At 43.7% G+C, this 10,426-nt stretch overlaps 1 non-coding gene across 1 annotated transcript; it reads left to right on the top strand.

The window, feature by feature from the left end:
• Nucleotides 1-9,949: 9,949 nt before the first annotated feature.
• Nucleotides 9,950-10,022, top strand: Trnar-acg (transfer RNA arginine (anticodon ACG)). The gene has a single exon. It is a non-coding gene; the product is annotated as a tRNA-Arg (tRNA).
• Nucleotides 10,023-10,426: the final 404 nt, after the last annotated feature.

Genomic DNA, 10,426 nt, shown 5'->3' with positions numbered 1-10,426 from the left:
TACTCACGAATATCCGAATCAAAGTTTTTACCGGAGTGTTCAGTTCTCCATAAAGTGGGTGTGGTATTTGGAACTCTGTATCTTGCTCATTGGATTAAAGAGGCTTACACCACACCGTATCTGCATATCTTAAAAAAAAAGAGACCTGCCACTGTCTATCTACTTGAAAGAGAGACAGCAAAAAAAAAAGAGATTGTGTGTATATGTGTCTGAATGTATGTGTGGGTGTTTTTTTGTATGTGTGTGTGAGTGTATGTGTGTGTATGTATGTGGGCATGTGGGTGTGTGTTTAGCACGAGAACAGTTCTGTGGGGGAAGAGATGAGCGCTGGCTGAGTTTTAATCTAGGGAAAAGCAGGATTAGCCCGGGTTTGAGAGGGGGAAAACGCATTTGCTACATATAAGGTTTGCGAGAGGGAAAACGGGATTGGATGATGTTTATGCAGGAGAAAGGATGATTGGTTGCGGGAATAAAAAGGGCAATGGGTTCCGACGTTCACGTGATAGGGGTGAAAACAAGCGAGGAAAATATGCCACAACAAGAACGAATGACATTATACCAAGATGAAAAATAAGGAATAATGGATGAATGAGTCGGTAGAAAGACGTGCACCTTGAACGAACTAAAAAAACAACAAGGGGAAGATAATGATTCTGAACATTAAATACAAAACAAAAGATACAAGTAAAACGAAAAGTAAGAGTGAGAGAAATAAACTACACTAAAAAAGGTAATAAAAAAATGGGTAGTTAAGAACACGACTACAAAATACAGAAATAAAGAATAAAGAAAATGAAGAAGCAGGTGAAGAAGGGAGAGTGAGAAACAAACTGCAAAATCCACCTGGAAGAACATGGAATACGAAAGATAAATATATTGACAAAAATACAACGTGTGCTGAGGAGAAAAGTTACTGAAGGGGCACGAAAAGAAGACTTAAAAGAAAATAATATCGAATACAACACAGTGGAAGAAATAGATAGATAGATAGATAGATAGATAGAGATAGATAGATAGATAGATAGAGAGAGAGAGAGAGAGAGAGAGAGAGAGAAATATGAGACGGACCTTCTTGTAAAAATAAAACGGTTAACCTCATCTGAATACAATAAAAAATATAAATACTAAACGATATTAACTCACATACACGTAACATTCAATCAGCCTTATGTCACAAATTTCCTGTCCATTCAATCTTTTTCTTAATTCAGTTTCGTCTTTAAAGCGAGTGCGTACGATTAATGTGTCATCTAATTCACCTAAAACGTCTTTATTCATTAACTGACTGCCAACTCTAATAAAGTCTTCAATAGTCTCTCTCTCTCTCTCTCTCTAGATTATTTGATTATTAATATCGCTTCATTGTTTCCAATCAGCTGAGTTATATTTTCCCTTTAACCATACCATAATCTCTCTTTCAGTAACCAGCCAAGTCTGCGTAAGAAAAAAATAAATACCGTCATTTTACACATCATTAAGTCATCTTCGTCTTCCCTCTTCCTTCCCTTCCCCTACACTTGTGCCCCATTTTCCGCTTCCCTCCATTACACGTCGATCAATTCATGTCGAGGAAGTGATTCGCTTAAGTGTCAATCCCATCGCTTGTCAAACGTATGGAGATTAATTCCAGCGTCGCCGATTCTTTTCCTCATCTAATTCGATCCTTCAGCCACACTGCTCTTCTAAGTGATGTGTGATGTGATGTGTGTGTGTGTGTGTGTGTGTGTGTGTGTGTGTGTGTGTGTGTGTGTGTGTGTGTGTGTGTGTGTGTGTGTGTGTGTGTGTGTGTGTGTGTGTGTGTGTGTGTGTGTGTGTGTGTGTGTGTGTGTGTGTGTGTGTGTGTGTGTGTGTGTGTGTGTGTGTGTGTGTGTGTGTGTGTGTGTGTGTGTGTGTGTGTGTGTGTATGTGTGTGTCATTCCCACAATTGCCTTTTTTCGGGTTCTTCTTTCCTCCCTCTTTATCTTCCTCGTGACTTCCCTTACTGTGGCGATAAAGAGCGATGGAAACTTTTATCCTACAATCCCCGTCAGATTAAAATGTCACTACCTACGTACAAACATTCATCTCTCCCTCTCCCCCTGCCTATTTAATCCTATCCCATTCTTTCCCTCCCCTCCTCTCGTTTTGCATCGCGCGCGCGAGCACACACACACACACACACACACACACACACACACACACACACACACACACACACCACTCTGGTAGCTCAGTCGGTTAGAGCGCCGCACTGCAAGGCTTCACGGCCAAACAGGCAGCGGTTCGAGCGTTGCTCAGGCCACATGGCTATGCTCATTTTACTTGCCAGCTCCCCCCCACTTCATGAACCTATGATGTCCTCTAGCCCTCCCAAAAAAATCTGCCAAAATTTCGGGCCTGCACATGCACGCCAAGACAGTTTTTTTTTTAATAGCTAAATGCTATTACTTGTAAATTTACCCATAAACCACTGCATGAAGGCTATATATTGGCTTAGGAACACTATTCAAGATTTCACAGCACAGATTTCTGATGAGGTTTGGGTAAAAACTCCTGTCCTCCCGTTCTTGAAGCCATAATCGTGCGTATGTGGCATACCTGTGGTTCCTCCCTGCCAGAAGTTCTCGTCGTCACCACTGCGCGTGCGCGGCCTATCCACCAATCTAGATTCCGTGGATCGAGTAACAACACACACACACACACACACACACACACACACACACACACACACACGCGCGCGCACTGCTCCGGTAGCTCAATCGGTTAGAGCGACGCACTGCAAGGCTTTACGGCCAAACAGGCGGAGGTTCGAGTCCCGCTCAGGCCAGATTCTTTCCGTTGACTAGGAGTGGTTACTGTCCCCCCTTGAGCAAGGGGGATGGTGTGTGAGGTCCTGGCAGTCCCCAGAGATCGACAATGATGAGCACCTGCTCACGTCGTGAGGGTACCTGCCTGCGAAAGCGAGTCCAACTCGTGATCAGGCCGTGGTGAATTACACACCAGACTCATCAGGAACCATGGCAGATGTTTCTGACAAACAGAAAAGATTTCACCATTTCTTTAAGTGTGTTAGAACGTATTTGGTGAGTGGCTCATATGAACCAAATCTACCTCTTAGCAGAAACTAACATCATCCACACCACTCATCCACATCAACATCACACTCCCTTACCATAACACACATCCATATCTCCATCCCATTCTCTTACACACCACCCATCCACATTACTATCTTCTCTTTTCACCACACCCATAAACATCACTGTAACATTCACCACATGATCTCTCTTCCATGACACCCACCCACATCACTACATCTTTTAACCACATCCATAAACTTCACTACCAACACATTCTCTTACACCTAAACCCACATCCGCCCACATCTGCGCCAGCATCATAAACTCTATACGAACCCATGCACCGCTTTCACCATCACTAAAACCATTACCTCGTCTCAGCCTTCTCTCTCGTCCGTGTCTTCGTTAGGTATTCGCCGCACTCCCACACCTCCTTTGATATGGGTCGGCCCTCGTCATGCTCCTGTCCACCTGCCCTTCCGTTTAATTGCCTCTGACACGCTGACCGGGAGGAATATACAGGTAAGATTTGGGGTGACTCTGGTATTTTCTGTTTTACTTTTTTTCTTTCCTTTTCTTTCCTTTTCTTTCTTTCTTTTTCTCTTTTTTTCTTTCATTCTCTCTTTCTTTTTCTTTTTAATTATTACTTTGTCTCATTCTTTTTTTTTCTTTTTTTTTCTTTCTTATTCTCTCTCTCTCTCTCTCTCTCTCTCTCTCTCTCTCTCTCTCTCTCTCTCTCTCTCTCTCTCTCTCTCTCTCTCTCTCTCTCTCTCTCTCTCTTTTAACACTCCTTTTTCCAGTCCTTGCCTCTTTTTTCTCTCCTTCCTCCTTTCTTCTTCTCCTCAATCCAGTCCCTTTCCTCCATCCTTTCCCATTTTCTTCTCTCCCTCCTTCCTTCCTTCTTCTCCTCCTCAACCCACTCTCTTTACCCAATCCTTCCTTCTCTTCTCTCCCTCCATCTTCCTTCTCCTTCTCAATCCTCTCTCTTCTCCCACTTATTCTTGTCTCTTTTCTTCCCCTTCTTCTCCTCCTCCATCTCTTTATCCTCCTCCTTCCTTTCCTCCTTCTCAACACACTCCCTTACCCTCATCCTTGCCTCCTTTTTCCTCTCCCTCCTTCCTTTTCCTCCTCCTTAACCATCTCATTCATACCATTCATCTGATACTTCCGGGAGGCGCAGCTTTCCCTTCTATTTCTACCTGGCCCGTAACTCGACGTCTCATTATCCATCACTACCTGTTCGCGTGTCACCTGTCCACTTTCGGGAAGGTGTGGAATCGGACTAGGTGGGCGTCCACTTGTCACTGGTATGCGTAATGTACTTGTATCTGTTCCTGATGGCGCTTCGACACGCAATAACCTGATTTTGTGTGATTTGCCGTTTTTTTCGAAAGGGTGGTGGCGATTGTGGTGGTTATTCTCTCCGCTTTGTATCATACCTAGAGTTTATTTTTCTTCTCCGCTCTCTCTATCTTTATCAATCCATACATACCTCTCTATTAATCTATCTGTCTATCAATCATTCACTCTTTCTTTCTCTCCCTCTTATTATAATCACACATACACAAATGCGAACACAAATAAAAACACAAACACAAAAAACATGGAAACACACACACACACACACACACACACACACACACACACACACACTTCCCCCATCCCCTCCAAACACACACAACCTCTCCCTTCCCCCAACACACAGCACCCCTCTTCCCTCTCCGCTCCATCTGTCACTTCCTCATCATCTAACTCACAAGAGAACGACGAAGAAAAAAGGCACAATCAAGAAGTATGCCGCGACCCACTTACACACGGAGCTGACGGGAGGGAGGGAGGGAGGAAGGGAAGACAGGCCATTACCGCTCCAGCCCTAACCTAATCTACCCTACTTACGCTAGAGACCCTGCCAATAGAACGACCTGTACACGGAAGACCTAACTCGTGTCCAAAGAGGAAGGTAGAAGCTGAGGTATTAAGTGGAATCAATGACAGAGGCGTTTGGGTACTGATGCGAGACTTTTGTGATTGTTAAAACGGGGAGCTTATTAATAGGTAGACAGGTAGTTGACGTAAGTTATGACGCACGTAAACAGGTGAGAACGAGGAGCCCCAGGTGTGTTGTCTGTGTGTGTATGTGGAGTCCTTTATGCAGGTGTCTATTATTGGCTGGGTGGGTAGGCAGGAAGGAAGAGCTGCTGCCTCTATAACGGGGTGTGTGTGAAAGGGAGCGAGGGAGGTATGTGGGGGTGGAGGATTATTTTTTGTTTGTTTGTTTATTTGTGATTGTGGTGACGTGTTTTATGATGTCATGCAAAACTCTTTCCTGACAAATTTTACCTCCAGAACATTGCGATGAAAAAATAACACAATTTACATACTAAAAATATACAGCAGAATAAAAGTAAATGTATATCGTGCTTATTATCGTTCTAAACTCCATTCTTTTTCTAATCCTTTTGTACCGTGAAGTGTCTTTAACTCAACTTTTCCTTTTTGTGTGTATATGCTTTTTTTTTTACAGCAAAGGAGACAGTTCAAGGGCATAAAAAAAGAAATCAATAATGAAAAAAAAGCCCGGTTGCCCTTGACTGTTTCTTCTGCTGTATAAAAACAAAACAAAAAATCCCTACTCGACGGTCACTCAATATGTCCCTCTATCTAATGGTTGAAAGACCTAAGAAAATAAAGGGACAAAACAAAAAATCCTTATTCGACGGTCACTCAATATGTCCCTCTATCTAATGGCTGAAAGACCTAAGAAAATAAAGGGACTCTGAGGTCGTTTAGCTCCGCGGCCTCATCTGAATAACAAAAAGACTGGGGTGGTTTTCCCTGTCAATGTTTGGCTTGGTGATGGGTGTTTCTGGAGCATCCTAACTAAGCTCTCCCATTCCCTAGACACAACGCACAAAGGTAACCAGTCTGCCCATCACCTTCTTTCTCTTGACCATTCTCTCTTTTTTCTATCTCTCCCTCTCTCCTCTTTTTTTCTGTGTGTTCCTGTCTGTCTGTTTGTTTGTCTGTGTCTGTTTGATTGTATGTCTGGTTCTCTCTGTCTCGGTCTGTCTGCCTGTCTTTCTGTCTGTTTGTCTCTCTCTCTCTCTCTCTCTCTCTCTCTCTCTCTCTCTCTCTCTCTCTCTCTCTCTCTCTCTCTCTCTCTCTCTCTCTCTCTCTCTCTCTCTCTCTCTCTCTCTCTCTCTCTCTCTCTCTCACATCCCATCTCTGACAATAACCTGAAAGAGAACCAACCTCCTCCCCTTTAAGAAGCGGGACAGTGTTACCAGATACTGAAAACATGCGACAAAACACCCACGCTTTGAATACAGAATACAAGAGGGTGGGCAGGAGTATATGAAGGGATTTTTCGACAGTTAAAAATACTTTGCGTGGGCCTGAAGTCGTAAAAGATTTTCACTCCTATGATGAACGAAGTAACATTTTTCTTTCTCTCTATAAGGAAGATGTTTGTTACTATACCAAAAGAAAAAAATAGGAATAGGATGATGGCGAGGAGTGAAAGAGGGAGTAGAAAGAAGTAGAGATAGGTGAAAATAAAAGTGTAAATGAAGACAGGGATGATGAAGATAAAATATAGCGAGAGTAAACAAAGATGAAAGACAAGAAGGAGGAGGAAGAGGAGGAGTAGGAGGAAGAGGACGAAGACGAAGATGATGATGAGGAGGAGAGGGAAGTGAGAGAAGGTAAACAGTGAATGGGGACAAGAACGGAGAGATAGAGAAGGAGGAAGAGGAAGTGAGGAAAAGTAGACATTGAATGGGAACAGGAACAGTGAGGAGGAGGAGGAAGTGAGAGAGAGCAAACAGTGAATGAGGACAAAGATGGTAAGGAGGAGGAGGAGGAAGAGAAAGTGAGAAAAAGTAAACAGTGAATGAGGAAATAATATGAAAAACAGAGCCGGCCAAAAAACACCATGAAAGAGGATCAGGGGAATGGGAACACGGGGATCAGCGCGAAGGATCAGCTCTATGGACGCGAGAAGTGGTGAATACAAGCCCAGAGAGAGAGGAAGAGCCGATCGGTCCGTGCGGGTAATGTCCACTCAAATAACCGGAGACACATCTACCGAGAACCGAACCCTGGAAAGCCTGAAGAAGTAACACGCGAGGAAAGAGATGACCCAAAGAAGATTACTGACAAGATGACCACAACCAACAATTCTTTTTTCCTGATAAACTCACGGACTCTCAACGAATAACCTGTGAGGCAACAAAAAGGGCATCCTGGAGAACCCTGAAGAAATAATACTCCTCTACCAATACACGAGAAGAATAAGATTACACAAAGAAAGAGTTAGCAGGAGTATGATCGTCAACAACAATTCTCTTCTTGGTAAACGCTAGAAAATACAACCTGAGAGTATTGAACCCTGTGAACCTTGAAGATAACAATCCTTCGCAAGTACACGATATGAAAAAGATGACCACAAGAAAGAGTTAGGAAGAGTATGATCGTTACCAACAGCTCTTCTTCTTGGTAACGCTAGAAAATACAAGTAACCTGACAGTATTGAACCCTGGGAACCTTGAAAATATAACAATCCTTCGCAAGTACACGATATGAAAAGGATGACCACAAGAAAGAGTTAGGAAGAGTATGATCGTTACCAACAGCTCTTCTTCTTGGTAACGCTAGAAAATACAAGTAACCTGAGAGTATTGAGCCCTGTGAACCTTGAAGATGTAACAATCCTTCGCCATTACACGATATGAAAAAAATGACCACAAGAAAGAGTTAGCAAGAATATGATCGTTACTAACAACTCTTCTTCCTGGTAAACACTAGAAAATGCGAGTAACCTGACAGTATTGAACCCTGGGAACCTTGAAAATGTAACAATCCTTCGCCAGTACACGATATGAAAAAGATGACCACAAGAAAGAGTTAGGAAGAGTATGATCATTACCAGTAACTCTTCCTGGTAAACACTAGAAAATACAAGTAACCTGAGACATCCACAACCGAAGCGAACACTGGGACACCTGAAGAAGTAACATATCTCCGCTAATGCAAGTAAGGAAAAAGATAACGCCAAGATAGACAACTATTCTTCCTGGTTAACATACGGACACTCGACGAACAACCTGAGAGACATCCATCATTGAAACGAACCCTGGAAAACCCTGAAAAAGTAACATTCCTCTGCCAGTACATGAGAAAAAAGATAACACGTAGAAAGTAAACAAGAATATGGCCGTTACCAAAAATTCTTTCTTTCCGGTGAACACTCGAACGCACAACAAGCAACCAAAGACACAACCAACAAAGAGCAAACCCTGGGACACCTGAGCAACAAACTTTCGTCCTCCAATGCACGTGAGGAGAAAGATGACACCAAAAAAAAAAGTTAGCCAGAGCACGAGCATTCCCAACAACCCTTTTTTCAGGTAAACACAAGAAAACACGACAAACAGAAATACACACACCCAAAAAAAAATTATACACGCTTCCGTAAACTTAGGTATGAAAAGAACGAATATTATTATAGGAGTACTCGAGGTAAATAGAAGCATCCGCGGTGGTACAAGTATATTAGAAGTCATAAACATTCACTCTGCACGTAAGTCTAGGTATGAGTTAATCCTTGAAGCGTCTCGTTAATTCAAGTAAAGAAAAAATGCCCAGAATACTTGACTGCAAATTGTACACACTCGCGTTTATTCTTCTTACAAACTAAATATATTGCTTTTGACAGTATTCAGCTATTCTCTTCTTCTTTTTCTTGTTTTTCTTCTCCTTTTTCTTTTTCTTTTTCTTTTTCTTCTTCATCTTCGTCTTCGTCTTCGTCGTCGTCGTCGTCGTCATCTTGTTCTATCTTCTTCTTCTTCTTCTTCTTCTTCTTCGTCTTCTTCTTCTTCATCTCCTCCTTCTTTTTCTTTCTTCTTTTCCTCCTCCTCCTTCTCCATCTCCTTCTTCCTCGTTGTCTCCCTCTTCTTCCTTTTTTTTCCTCACCCCCCTTCTATTCCTTCCCCCCTCCCAACCCACCTGCCCACCACACCCATCACCTAATTTCTTCATTACCTGCTACTCTCCTCCCTCCCACGCCGCCGCTGCCACCGCCGTCAACGCCAGGTGCGAACACACGAGCCTAATGACCTAAACCCCTGACAGGTGCACAAAAACTCAGGTAATTACCGTCGGGTATTTAACTCACGGCTGCCGCCACCGCTGAAACCCGCCTAATGACAGGTAGTGAGGGAGAGAGGGAGAGAGGGGGAGAGAGAATGAGGAAGGGAGAGCGGGAGAGAAAAAGATATGGAGAACTTATAGGATGACAGAAGGAAGAGAGGGAGGGAAGTAAGGAAGGACTGAGGGAGAGAGGGAGAGAGGAAGGGGAGAGGGAGGGAGGGAAGGAGAGTGGACGAGAGGGAAGGAGAGCTAGGGAACGTGTAGGTTGGCAGGAGGAAGGGAAGGAGAAAGGTAAGGAAGGAGATTGGAAAGGTGTTAAGGCAGGAAGGGAGTTTGGTAAAGGTGCAGAATGAAACAAAGATCTGATAGAAAAGAAAAAGAAATACTTGATGAAGAGAAAATATGAAAAGACAAAAGATTAAGAGGAAGGTAAAGAGGAAGCGATTGGAAGGAGGAGAGAGTAAGTAAGGGTGGAAAAGGACGTGAGGAAAAGAGAAAAGAAAATGAGAAATGGCAGTACTCCCCCCCCCCCCCCAGCTGCCACACCACCGGGAGAAAGACCTCACACCTGCCTCAGACACGTCTCAATCAAGAAAGAAGGAAGTTATATATGTGGAAGTTAAAAAATGAGACACACACACACACACACACACACACACACACACACACACACACACACACACACACTGTCTGAATCCCTTTTTTCCTTCTAAAGCAAATATGACGCTGATATCATACGTGGCCTCGTGGCGCAACGGATAACGCGTCTGACTACGGATCAGAAGATTCCAGGTTCGAATCCTGGCGAGGTCGATACACACTTTTGTTTCACTGTTTTGTTGATAGAGACGAAGATGTAAACAAAAATTATAATATTACGACACACACACACACACACACACACACACACACAGATGCTTCCCAAACACAAGCATCACCATCCAATCTGAACCATCACCATCCAAACTACCACATTCACCCCCACCCACCAACACCACATTCACCCCCACCTCCCCACCCCCACCACCACCACCACCACCACCCTCGCTGACAGGGCGACCCGGGCCACTGAAGCCAAATGAGTTGCCTTCACGAAGCGGCAAATGACACCGTAGAGTTAGGAGTCCCGCGGGACGAGACGACACACACACACACACACATGGAGGAGGAGGAGGAGGAGGAGGAGGCATTTATTACATTTCTTCCTGTTACGCACA

This window comes from Eriocheir sinensis, chromosome 39 (assembly GCF_024679095.1).
Source record: "Eriocheir sinensis breed Jianghai 21 chromosome 39, ASM2467909v1, whole genome shotgun sequence".
In the NCBI taxonomy this organism is placed as follows: Eukaryota; Metazoa; Arthropoda; class Malacostraca; order Decapoda; family Varunidae; genus Eriocheir; species Eriocheir sinensis.
The sequence above is the reverse complement of the archived record's forward strand: the minus strand, read 5'-3'. Positions and strand labels throughout refer to the sequence as shown.